Source organism: Hippopotamus amphibius, chromosome 3, assembly GCF_030028045.1.
Source record: "Hippopotamus amphibius kiboko isolate mHipAmp2 chromosome 3, mHipAmp2.hap2, whole genome shotgun sequence".
Classification (NCBI taxonomy): domain Eukaryota; kingdom Metazoa; phylum Chordata; class Mammalia; order Artiodactyla; family Hippopotamidae; genus Hippopotamus; species Hippopotamus amphibius.
Window position 1 is genome coordinate 91420568 of NC_080188.1, and position 13906 is coordinate 91434473.

The following is a 13906-nucleotide window of genomic DNA, read 5'->3' on the forward strand; positions in this document are numbered from 1 at the left end:
GAAATGAAATATTTAGAAACTGATTTTAAACACTTTGTTAAAAAAATTCCATGAACTAGTAAGATAACTTAATCAAAGGAATGTTTTTATCATTTAAGTTTTTAGATGATCATCTTGATTCTATATTTTCTCAGTATATATGAAATATGGTAAACTAATGTAAGAGAAAAATCATGATTTAATATTAGGTACTTTAAAAAATCATTTGATTTTAAATAATATTTAATAAAAAATTCCCCTTAATGAAATTTACAGTAAAATTCAAATCCTAGGCTTTTGATAGTAATTGTTGTTATTAAATGCACATACTTGGAAGTTCAAGCAAGTGATCACTGACATACAGCTAAGGACATGGACTCTGGGGTCAGGTTGCTGGGTTTCAACCTGAGCTCTGTCATCTTGCTGTCTGTATGACCTTAGGCTAATAATAACTAGTCACTAATTGTTAATTCTCTTTATCTCATTTTCCTATTCTGTGAAAGAGAGATACTAATCGTGTCTAGAAAGAAGGAAACCAGATACAAAAGAGTTGAAATTTTATGATTCCATTTATTTGAAATTTTAGAGCAGGATAAACTATCCTGTTATAGAATTCAGCACAGGTAACTCTAGGAATTGGGACTGACAGAAAAGACAGTGTTTCTGGAGTGAGGAAGGTTCTGTCGCTACCATGATAGGGGTGTGCATATATGGAAGAATGTACTTGTCAAAAGTCATCAAAATATGTCCTAAAACCTTTTAATTTAATTATATGTAAGTGATCCCTCAATATTTAAAAAAAAATAAGATGATGGTAAAAAAAAATTCAGTATAACTCCAGTCCAGTTTAGATTGAATGTATCATAATAATCAAACCATCAGTGACTGCCCTGGAGGTCAAATCTTGGGGTGGCCCTGCTTTGTTGTTATGATCTTGGCAATTACTAGCTGTGAGCCCAGCCTTCTTTCTTTACTCCACAAATATTTTTGCATGCCTTCACAGGCAGATACATCGAGATTAAACAGGATATAATCCCTGGCTTTAAGGAGACGGAAGTGAAGCTAATGTTGGCATTTCTTAGTTTGCATCCTCATCGCAGGAGGATTTGAAGCTCCTAAGCACTCTTTAAGCTTAAGCTAAGTGGGAGAATTTGCAGTTTCTTAAATAAGAACATAGAGCGATTCTCAATTTGGGTACATCTCTACCTAGAGACTAAAAATATTGTATTCTGGCTCGCATTTTCCTCCATCCATCTATCAACTCTGCTTTTCCTTGCACGTTCTTTCCTTCTGATTCTTTCATAAAGCCAGGGAAATGTGTGGCAATCTATTAACTGACACACAAGTATTCATCTTAAGGAAAGAAAGACTATTTCCCATGAGATATATGTCAAAATGTGTCAAAAACTAGACATCCTGGCTGTCTAGCCTTAGGGTATGGGTGGTGGGCAAGATTATCTTCACATAAATCATGTGGGATGGATTTCTAACACCAGGAAAATAGATGATGGGGCACCAATTACACCAGAACAACAGCTACATACACTGTTGGCAAGGAGGTAACAAAGTGGGGAAAACATACGATGCAGCCTGAATGCTGGGTACAACAGCACGTTGGGCAGTTTGTTTACTTAAAATCTTGGTGCTTCCATTTCCTTAATTTAAAATTGTGGATTATAATGCTATTTACTGTATAATTAGAAAAATAAGATAACATGAAGAATATTTTAAATGGTGTCCATCACTAAAAAAATGTCTAATAAATGTAAAATCAAAACTCCACAATATCATGGTTAATTAGATTTATTATTTTATATTTCAGTATAGTTGACTAACAATGCTGTGATAGTTTCAAGTTTGCAGCAGTGATTCAGTTATACATGTACATTATTTTTTTTTTCAAACACTTTTCTCATTTAAGTTACTACAGAATATTGAGCAGTGTTCTCTGTGCTATGCAATAGGTCCTTGTTGGTTTTCTAAATTTTACGTAGCAGTGTGTAACTGTCAATCCAATCCTCCAATCTATCCTTCCCCCCACCCTGCCCCCTGGTAACCATAAGTTTGTTCTCTAAGTCTCTGAGGCTGTTTCTGTTTTGTAAAAAAGTTCATTTGTATCTTTTTTTCTATATTTCACATATAAGTGATATAATATGATATTTGTCTCTCTCTGACTGACTTACTTCACTTATTATGATAATTTCCAGGTCCATCCATATTGCTGAAAATGGGATTATTTTATTCTTTTTTTAATGGCTGAGTAATATCCTATTCTAAATATATACAACATTGTCTTCATCCATCCATCTGTTGATGAAGATTTAGGTTGATTCCTTGTCTTGGCTATTGTAAACAGTGCTGCAATGAACATTGGGGTGCATGTATCATTTTGAATCATTTTTTTTTTCTGGCTATATGACCAGGAGTGGGATGGCTGGATCATAAGCTCTATTTTTAGTTTTTAAGGAAACTCCACACTGTTCTTCATAGTGCCTGTACCAATTTGCATTCCCACTAACAGTGTTGGAGTGGTCCCTTTTTGCCACAAACTCTACAGGATTTATTGTTTATAGATTTTTGATGATGGCCATTCTGATTGGTGTGAGATGATACCTCATTTTAGTTTTGATTTGCATTTCTATAATGATTAGTGATGTTGAACATCTTTTTATGTGCTTCTTTTCTATATGTATATCTTCTTTGGAGAAATATCTGTTGAGGTCTTCCATGCATTTCTTGATTGGATTGTTTATTTTTATGACATTGAGCCACATGAGCTGTTTGTAAATTTTGGAGACTAATCCATTGTTGTTCGCATTTTTTGCAAATATTTCCTCCATTCTGTGAGTGTTTTTTTCATTTTGTTTATGGTTTCCTTTGCTGTGCAAAAGCCTTTGTGTTTAATTAGGTCCATTTGTTTATTTTTATTTTTATTTCCATTACTCTGGGAGATGGATCTTAAAAGATATTGCTGCAATTTATGTTAGAGAGTGGGCTGCTTATTTTTTTTTTCTCAAAGAGTTTTATAGTATCCAGTCTTATATTTAGGTCTTTAATCCATTTTGAGTTTATTTTTGTGTATGGTGTAAAAGAGTGTTCTAATTTTATATTTTTACATGTCCAGTTTACCCTGCTCCATTTATTGAAGACTGTCTTGTCCTCCATTGTAAAGTCTTGTCTCCTTTGTCATAGATTACTTGACCATAGGTGTGTGGGTATATTTCTGGGCTTTCTATCCTGTTCCATTGATATATATTTCTATTTTTGTGCCAGTATTATACTGTTTTGTTGACTATATCTTTGTACTATAGTCTGAAGTCAGGGAGCCTGATTCCTCTAGCTCCATTTTCCTTTCTCAGTATTATTTTGGCTATTCAGGGTCTTTTTTGTCTCTTTAAAGATTTTAAGATTTTTTTGCTCTAGTCTGTAAAAAATGCCATTGGTAATTTGATCACAATTGCACTGAATTTATAGATTGCCTTAGATAATATAGTCATCTTGACAAAATTGATTCTTGCAATCCAAGAATATGGTATATCTTTCATCTGTTTGTGTCATCTTCTATATCTTAATCAGCACATTATAGATTTCAGAGTACAGGTCCTTTTTCTGGTTAGATAGGTTTATTCTTAGGTAGTTTATTTTTTTTGATGTGATGGTAAATGAGATTGTTTCTTAAATTTCTCTTTTGGATCCTTCATTGTTAGTGTATAGGAATGCAACAGATACTTGTGTATTAATTTTGTACCCTACAACTTTACTGAATTCATTGATGAGCTCTAAATTTTTCTGGTAGCATCTTTAGGATTTTCTATGTATGGTATCATGTCATCTGCAAACAGTGACAATTTTTCTTCTTCTTTTCCAATATGGATTCTTTTATTTCTTTTTCTTTTCTGATTGCTGTGGCTAGCACTTCCAAAACTATGTTGAATAAATGTGGTGGGAGTGGATATCCTTGTCTCATTTCTGATCTTAGATGAAATGCTTTCAGGTTTTCAATGTTGAGTATGATGTTAGCTCTAGGTTTGTCATATGGACTTTTATTATGTTGAGTTAGGTTCATTCTATGCCCACTTTCTGGAGAGTTTTTATCATAAATGGGTGTTGAATTTTTGTCAAAATTTTTCTGCATTTATTGAGATTATCATATGGTTTTTGTTCTTCAATCTGTTGATGTGGTGTATCACACTGATTGATTTGTGGATAGAGAAAAATCCTTGGGTCCCTGGGATAAATCTCAGTTGATCAAGGTGTATGATCCTTTTAATGTATTGTTGGATTTGCTTTGCTACTACTTAGCTGAGGATTTTCGTGTCTATGTTCATTAACAATATTGGTCTATAGTTTTCTTTTTTGGTCTGGTTTCGATATCAGGTGATGGTGGCCTCCTAGAATAAGCTTGAGAATAGTCTTTCATCTGCAATTTTTTTGGAAGAGTTTCGGCAGGCTAGGTGCTAAGTCTTTAAATGTTTGATAGGATTCTCCTATGAAGCCATCAGGTTCTGGACTTTTGTTTGTTGGCAGTTTTTTAATCACAGTTTCAATTTCAGTATTTGTGATTGGTCTGTTCATATTTTCTCTTTCTTCCTGGTTCAGTCTTAAGAGATCTTACCTTTCTAAGAATTTGCCCATTTCTTCCAGTTTGGCCATTTTACTGACATATAGTTTCTTGTAGTAGTCTCTTATGATCCTTTGTATTTCTGTGGTGTCTGTTGTAAATTCTCCTTTTTAAATATTAATTTTATTGATTTGAGCCCTCTCTCTCTCTCTTCTTTTTTTTTTTTTCTTGATGAGTCTAGCTGAAGCTTTATCAATTTTGCTTATCTTTTCAAAGAACCAGCTTTTAGTTCCCTTGATCTTTTCTATTGTTTTCTTTGTTTCTATTTTATTTATTTCTGCTTTGATCTTTATGATTTCTTTCCTTCTGCTACTTTTGGTTTTGTTTGTTCTTCCTTCTCTAGTTTCTTTAGGTGTAAGCTTCAGTTGTTTATTTGTGATTTTTTTTTTTGTTTCCCGTTGCATGATTGTATTGCTATAAACTTCCCTCTTAGAACTGCTTTAGCTGCATCCCATGTGTTTTGGATGGTTGTGCTTTCATTTTTATTTTTTCCTAGGTATTTTTTCATTTCCTTTTTGATTTCTTCAGTGACCCATTCATTGTTTAGTAACATAGTGTTTAGCCTCTACATGTTTGTGTTTTTCACAGTCCTTTTTCCCTTGAAGTTGATTTCTAAACTCATAGTGTTATGTTTGGAAAATATGCTTGATATGATTTCAGTTTTCTTAAATTTACTGAGTCTCATTTTGTGGACCAGCATATGGTCAATCTCAGAGAATGTTCCATGTGCACATGAGAAGAATGTGTATTCTGCTGCTTTTGGATCAAATGCTCTATAAATATTAACTAAATCCATCTGGTCTAATGTGTCATTTAAGGACTGTGTTTCCTTATTGATTTTCTAACTGAATGATCTGTCCATTGATGAAAGTGGGGTGTTAAGATCCCCCATTATTATTAGGTTACTGTTAATTTCTCCCTTTATGGCTGTTAGCATTTGCCCTATATGTTGAGGTGCTTCTATGTTGGGTGCATATATATTTACAATTGTTATTTCTTCTTCTTGGATAGTTCCCTTGATCATTATGTAATGTCCTTCTTTGTCTCTTGTAATAGTCCTTTTTTTTCTTTTTTAATCTATCTATCTTTATTTATTTATTTATCTATTTATTATTTATTTTTATTGGCTGCATTGTGTCTCTGATGCTGCTCACAGGCTTTCTCTAGTTGTGGTGAGTGGGTGCTACTCTTCATTGTGGTGTGCAGGTGTCTCATTGTGGTGGCTTCACCTGTTGTGGAGCACAGGCTCTAAGTGCATGGGCTTCAGTAGTTGCAGCACATGGACTCAGTAGTTGTGGCTTCCAGGCTTTAGAGTGCAGGCTCGGTAGTTATGGCACACAGACTTAGTTGCTCTGTGGCATGTGGGATCTTCCTGGCCCAGGGTTTGAACCTGTGTCCCCTGCACTGGCAGGAAGATTCTTTACTGCTGTGCCACCAGAGAATTCCCTCTTGTAACAGTCTTAATCTTAAAGTTTATTTTGTCTGATATGATTGTTTTTATTCCAGGTTTCTTTTGATTTCCTTTTGGATGGAATATCTTTTTCCATCCCCTCATTTTCAGTCTGTATGCATCCCTAGGTTTGAAGTAGGTCTCTTGTAGACAGCATATATAAGGGTCTTGTTTTTGTATCCATTTAGTCAGTCTATGTCTTTTGGTTTGGGCATTTAATCCATTTATGTTTAGGGTAATTATTGATATGTATGTTGTTGCTATTTTGTTAATTGTTTTGGATTTGTTTTTGTAGGTCTTTTTTCTTCCCTTCCTCTTTTATTCTCTTCTCTTGTGATTTGATCCCTAGCTTTAGTATTGTGTTTGGATTTCTTTTGTGTATGTGTGTGTATCTATTGTAGATTTTCAGTTAGTGGTTACCATGAGGTTTTGATATAGCAGTCTATATAAAAACCAAATAATTGCTGGTTTTGGTATCATATTTGTGTACAGATTATTTCCTACCTTACTGGATGTTTGCCTTTACTGGTGAAATTGTCCATTTGTAATTTTCTTGTTTCTGGTTGTGACCTTTTATTTTTTTTCTACCTAGAGAAGATTCTTTAACATTTGTTGCAAAGCTGGTCTGGTGGTGATGAATTCTCTTATTTGTTTTCTTATTTGTAAAGCTTTTGGTTTCTCCACTGAATCTGAATGAAAGCCGTGCTGGGTAGAGTATTCTTGGTTGAAGGTTATTCCTTTTCATTACTTTAAATATATTGTGCTGCTCACTTCTGACTTGCAGGGTTTCTCCTGAGAAGTAAGCTGATAACATTATGGAAGTTCCCTTGTATGCTATTTGTTGCTTTCCCTTGTTGCTTTTAATATTTTTTTCTTTGTCTTTAATTCTTATCAATTTGATTACTGTTTATCACCATGCTCTTCCTTGAATTTATCCTGCCTGGAACTCTCTACACTTCCTGGACTTGAATGACTATTTCCTTTCCCATGTTAATGAAGTTTTCAGCTATTATCTCTTCAAATATTTTCTCAGGTCCTTTCTTCCCCTTCTAGGACCCCTATAATGTGAATGTTGGTGCATTTAATGTTGTTAAAGTTGTCTCTTAGACTGTCTTCATTTCTTTTCATTTATTTATTTTTTATTCTGTCTCATGGCAGTGATTTCCACCATTTTGTCTTTCAAGTTGCTTATCCATTCCTCTGCCTCACTTATTCTGCTATTGATTCTTTCTAGTGTATTTTCATTTCAATTATTGTATTGTTCACCTCTGTTTGTTTGTTCTTTAGTTCATCTAGTTTTTTCTTAACAATTTCTTGCATCTTCTCGATTTTTGCCTACATTGATTTTCTGAGATCCTGGATTATCTTCACTATTATTATCCTGAATTTTTTTTTGTAGGTTGCCTATCTCCACTATAACTTGTTGTCCTGGGATTTTACCTTGTTCCTTTGTCTGGGACATATCCCTTCCCTCTCATTTTGTCTAACTTTCTGTGATTATGGTTTCCATTCCACAGGCTGCAGCATTGCAGTTTTTCTTACTTCTGCAGTCTGCTCTCTGGTGGATGAGGCCATCTAAGAGGTTTGTGCAGGCTTCCTGATCAGAGGGACTGCTTCCTGCCTAGTCATGATTGTAGCTGGGTCTTGTCCTGCTGCTGGGCAGGGCTGTGCTCTGGAAGAGTTTAATCTGCTTGTCTCTTGATGAGTGGGGCTGTGTTTCTGCTCTATTGGTTGTTTGGCCTGAGGAAACCTAGCACTGGAACCTACAGGCTGTAGGATGGGGCTAATGGAGGCCTTCAGGAGGGCTCACACCAATAAGTACTTCCCAGAGCTGCTGCTGCCATTGTCCTTATCTTTAGAGTGAGCCACAGTCAACCCCACCCAAACAGGAGACCTTCCAATATTAACAGGTAGGTCTGACCCAGTCTCTTATGGGGTCACTGTTTTTTTCCATGGCTCCTGGTGTGTGTGGGTCCTTGTGTGCACCATCCAAGAGTAGAGTCTCTCTTTCCCCCAGTCTTGTGTAATTTCTGTGATCAAACCTCAGTGACTTTTAAAGCTAGATTCTCTGGAGGCTCCTCCTCTTGTTGCTGGAACCCCAGGCCAGGAAGCCTGATGTGGGGCTCACATCTTTCACTCCTGTTGGAAAACTTCTGTGGTATAATCCTTTTCCAGTCTGTGGGTGGCCAACACAGCAGTTATTGGATTTGATTTTATTGCTATTGTGTTCCCTTACCATCTTGTTGTGGCTTATTCTTTGTCTTTGCTTGTAAGGTATCTTTGTTTTGGCAGGTCCCAACATTTTTTTGTCAATGGTTGTTCAGCAGTTAGTTGTGATTTTGGTGTTCTTGTAAGAAGGGTTGAGCTCATGATCTTCTACTCCCAGAATTATTGTTATTTTCATCTTTGTCTTTGCACTAATAGCCAGAAAGTAGAGAAATAAATGCCTCAGAAAACCATGAAATTGAAATCACATTTCTGAAGAGCAATCATACTGAGTAGACCTTTATTCAAAGTCTCTGTTATTTCTTTGGAGTTTATTTTTGGACAACATAAAGATTATGATGCAGTAGCCCATAAATATTTCAGTTTTGGAAACATTGTCAAACTATATACAGACAAAAGTGCAGTGTGTTGTAACAGCTATGAAACTACAGATATAAAACAGGTAAAGTCTTGGTTTGTGGCAGGATGAAGTTGATTTCAATAAAAGTTACAGTGTTTGACTGTACTATCTCATAAATGTCACACTATATTTTAGCTAAAATTTGCTAAAGTTAAGTTATTATCAGGGTTTTAAAATACTGAGATATCATAGGAGTCTTTTTTTTTGTTTTTTTTTTTTTTTTAATTCCACTGTGGAATATGGTAGTATTTCTAGAGAAATTTGGAAACAATAGCTCTAGAAGCAATAGAGATCTTAGGAAAGTCCATTCTTTCTTGTTTCTCTATAGAGTTGCATAGAAATAATTGGTACTGTGATATTTCATTTTATGTTTTAATAGCAATTGTGAAAGTATATGTATCCCAGCTGACTTCTTGGATTACAACTAGATTAAAAGCAAGAGTGCTTTACACCCCACTTCATGCCACAGGTAATTTCCTTTAGATCCTTAGAGAGTCCAGCAATTTTACACTTTTAACTTGAGGGAGCCACTTCTGGTGTTAAAATAAAACAAAAATAAAGCACCAAGAGAAAAAAAGTCCATCCCTTGCTTTTTAAAGTAACATCCATCAAAGACTTGCTCTGGTCAAACACAGAACAGCTGTAAAACCTAAATGAAGGGCTAGAGTCAAATATTTCCTAATTGCCTATTTTTTAATACCATCTATTCACTTGCTGCATTTGGTTATGTGCCACTAAATATGTAAAAATAAGTTAGTTACACTATATTACTCCAAAAAGATGTCATGTGTTAGTAAAGATGATGGAAATTTGTTTATATCAGCTTCCAGAAATATATTAGAGAAATAAAAACACATTTATCTGTGAATGAATTTGCCTCCCATTTCTTTTTACTTTCTGTTTTATTTTGGTTTATTAATAGGAAAAGTATTATCAATAAGGAGGTTTACTCTGAAACACTGTAAAATACACTACATTATCTATGATAGAAAAATAATCATTGTCACCACTGTTGCACAATCATGCTTTCTTGACCCTCAGAGGCTCTTGTAGGGTTCCATCCATGGCTATCACTAGAAGAAGAGTCCTTTCAGTTCATGTCTGACCATCCTCTGACCAGTTAAATGTGTAAAGTAAACTTAAACCAAGTGTCTGTCGCCATGTAGAAGAGATAGCTGATACTTGAACCACTCAATTAATTCATACAACTTTGTGTGTGTATACAAAGTGAGTGATTAAAAGAATGTTTATTCCACCACAGAAAAATAGTATTTTATGCTGTTCTTTTCTCAAAGTAAATAACAGGTCAATTTTGTTCCAGCAATCACAGGGGACTCAATTTCATTTTCCTGGACATGAAGTTAATCAGGGAGAGGGGAAAGCTAATAAAAATAATTGAGTACTTACCAAATGCCAGCTGATTATCAAATATCAGGTATAGTGCCAGAAATGTTGTGGAGGGCTTAAATCCACAGGCTTTGGAGTCAGACATAATTCAAGTTAGAGCTAACTTGTAGGGTGACCTTAGGAAGTTTCTTACTTCTCTACAGGTTTTATTCCCTCAAGTGTAAAATAGAAATAACACTGTCACCTGTTTTAAGAGATTTCTGTAAGAAATATTGTATCTAAAATGTACTCAATAAAGTATTTGTATCATTACTTCATTATTATTTGCTTTAATCTTCACAGCAAACCTGATATACATATATATGTATATATAATATATATGCATATATCCTTAAATTGTATATAAAGGTATATATATAAATATATATACACACACATATATATATATACACACATATATGTTATCTGTATATAGATATATACACACACATATATATGTGGTATATATATAGACATAGATATACAGATATTTATATCTATAGCTATATGTTTATATACAAATTAAGGATAATCCAGAAATTAAAATGACCTGACAAAATTATGCACCTATTAGTGATTTGAACCTGAATCTTTAAAACCTATTCATTTTTCATTGGATTACGTTTGCCCACTTCTTATTTTCTGATGTCTGTTAGGCAAGGCTTGTTTTTCCCACACTACTATGCAGCTCATTGTGTAGCAAACGAGCAGACTGTTCACAGAAGGAACATTAAGCTTACAATTTTAGTGCACCTCACAATCAAATGATTATTTTACAGTCACTTTCTCTATCTGCTGGGCACAGTATAGGAATAAAAGGAATTATCCCTACTTAATTTTTAGAACATACTGAAAAGCAGCTATTTTTTTCTTTTTATTTTACAGTCAAGATCACAGAAGTCAAGTGATATGTTTATGATTAGACAACCAATGTGTAGAATACCCATTACTGGAAACCATGTCCATCATTTTCTAATATTGCCCCCATATGGGTCTAGCAAATAAGGTCAGATTTGTATTTTCAGAATTTTTCCTGCCACATGAAATGTCACATTCACCTTGGAGAGACATTTTACTGGGTGATACAACATATAATTATGACTCCTAGCTTTCCTGGCTACAGTAGAAATATTAAATTGATGGAAAGTTTAAAAAACTATCTTCTTTTCTTTAATGTCATTAAGAGCAATCACAGTACTGAAACTGTGGCAGTTTTCTGATAGCTTTAAAGTTAATTAACCCTAATGATTGAGGTAAGGAATGTAAAATATTGGACTTGCACAGCTTCAGAGAAGTGTTATCTATAAAAAGCAAAATCTAGGCTTATATTTTGAGATATTACCTACAATGAATAAGGCAAGGATTCCAGTCCAGATATAGCCCTGTGAATTCTGAATTTGCTTAACCAGAACTCACAATATGCCAATTCCTTGCAATAAATACTTGTAACATTGAATAACTAAGTCAGTAATGTTTTATGTTTCTATCCCATTAGTTCTGCTTCTCTGGTCTAATCCTTCCCAATGCACCCACCACTTTTTTGTTCTGTTGAGACTCCCTAGCTAGAGCAAGCAATTTCTAAAGAAGTTTGGTACCAAAGAGAGTCTAGATAGTTTTTTATTGTGTACAGAATAGCAGGTGGGATTCCCTGCTGACAAACATAGACAACACCCAGGCAAACTAGTTAATAGATATTATCTTCCTTTCCAAATGTCTGGTTTCTATTGGGTTATCAGCTATTCTTCTTTAATGGCAAAGACATAAAATTGACCCTTTCATTCCAAATAATCATGAAAATATCATGATGAATACCATGTTGGCACATTTAATGTGAAAGAATCAAAAAGAAGAAAGTTTTTTGCAATTATCAGATGTGGTGTCATTTTTATTTATACCAATTATATTAAAAATTGACATTACTTACAAAAAATAAACCAAAATAAACTTTTAATTAAGTTGTAAGGAATGATTTAACATTTAAAAATATTCTAAACATGCATTGAGAAATATATAAAAGTGAAAATCATTGTTATATCTTTATTCTCTCACCTTAAAATTAATGATATTATAAAAGATAAACACACACGCACATAGTTGTATATAACTACTAGTGTGTGATGAGATCCAGTTAGCCACACTTTTTTGTCATTTTAAAATAAATTATTTTATAGTCCACATTTGATTGGTCAGTTGTCCACATTTTTATTTTGGATTTTAAAGAATTACCCCTTTTATGTTTAGACTGTGAAGGTAATAAACTAAGCTTCAATTAATTTAATGTGTGCATAAAACAAAAAATTTTCCATGTTTTAAGTCAAAGATCCCAGAGAAATCCAATCATTTGACTACTAGTTTTTATAATATTATTTTAAAATAACAACCAGAAGCTGCTCAGATCATTTACATCATATAAAATTTCTAGAATAATATAGGACAATCTCTAGTTGATTGCATTCTTGTTTAAAATTATTGAAAGATCACATGGATGACAATTCATATACAAAAAATTACTTTTAATGGTCAACATAAGTGTAAGCTATGTATATTACTATTTTATTTCCATTGCTTATTTTTATTTAGTTCATGATAAAGGGAAAATTTGTGTATCCTACAGTAGTCTGAATTTAAGTAAGTTTTTGAATGATTAACATTATTACTCACAAAGAATTAATGATGAACACAGAATGCCTCTACAATAAGCTTTGGCACTGCGATGTTCACATTCTATCAGCTGTAAAATATTTGATTACTCCTTCCACCAGCACACTTTCCATTAGCCAGTCTGCAAACAGAAATGCTGAATATTGAAGAACATCACCCAGGGACTGTTCTATTCACACTACAGCTCCCTCTCTCTTTTCTCTACCTACTGGGGGTTTGTATGATTTTTCTTGGGAACTTCTAACAACACTAGCATGAGAAATTTGAATGATCTATCAGAGTCACATATATAAAACTTGGAGATTTGTGAAAGGAAATAGACTTTCTGAAGAATAAACAATAAATCTATAAAAATTATGTATATACACTTTCCTTCTAGAAGTAGGCATCTCAGCCACAAGGAGGTAGGTGGTTCAGGTAGACTGGCCATTGGATGATCTTCTTTACTTCAATCAAAGCAAGGTCAAACCATCACTAGCCTCCAAAGTATTGATGAGTATGTGATACTGGTGTCAAAATAACTTGGAGTCAGTGCCCAATAGCTAAAGCAGTCCACTGTGGCATCATATCCTGTTTAAGGATACCAAAACCCCAACTCTTCACTGGATATCAAATATTTCAGATCAAGAATATGCACAATGTTTTCTTCCATCCAAAATCTTTGTATTTGGGAATCCAGTGGGTGAGAGTGGGGTTATCTGGTTTCTACTGTAGTTATCCAAGTGCAGCTAAGTACTTCTGCTTTGCAATCCCACGAAAGAGGGGGATGTTGAGGACTGTCACTTTGATAATATGTTCCCATTTTCTTGCCTTATTCCTGACAAGTGCTCCCCAGGGACTTGTCAGTGGCTTACTCTATGGGGGAAAAACATGGTAGCCAATGGGCCAGGAAGGATACGTAAGGAAACTGGATGGGACTAAGGCAAGTTTCCAGAATGATCCTTAATGGGGGGTGATCTCCTTGAGAGCTTGCCAATAGCTAATTCTCTGGGATAGAGGTGCAGGAAATCTAGAGAAATAGGGCTAAAACCAAAAATAGAGGTAGAATTTTTTTTATAAGAATGGGGTATGTTGTTGAATATAGTAGCAGAATAGATAATTTTTAGAAGTAATCAGCTAGGAGATTGGAAAGAGTAGTCATCTGGAGAGAACTGCCTCTTACAGATGAAAATTATTAATCCTC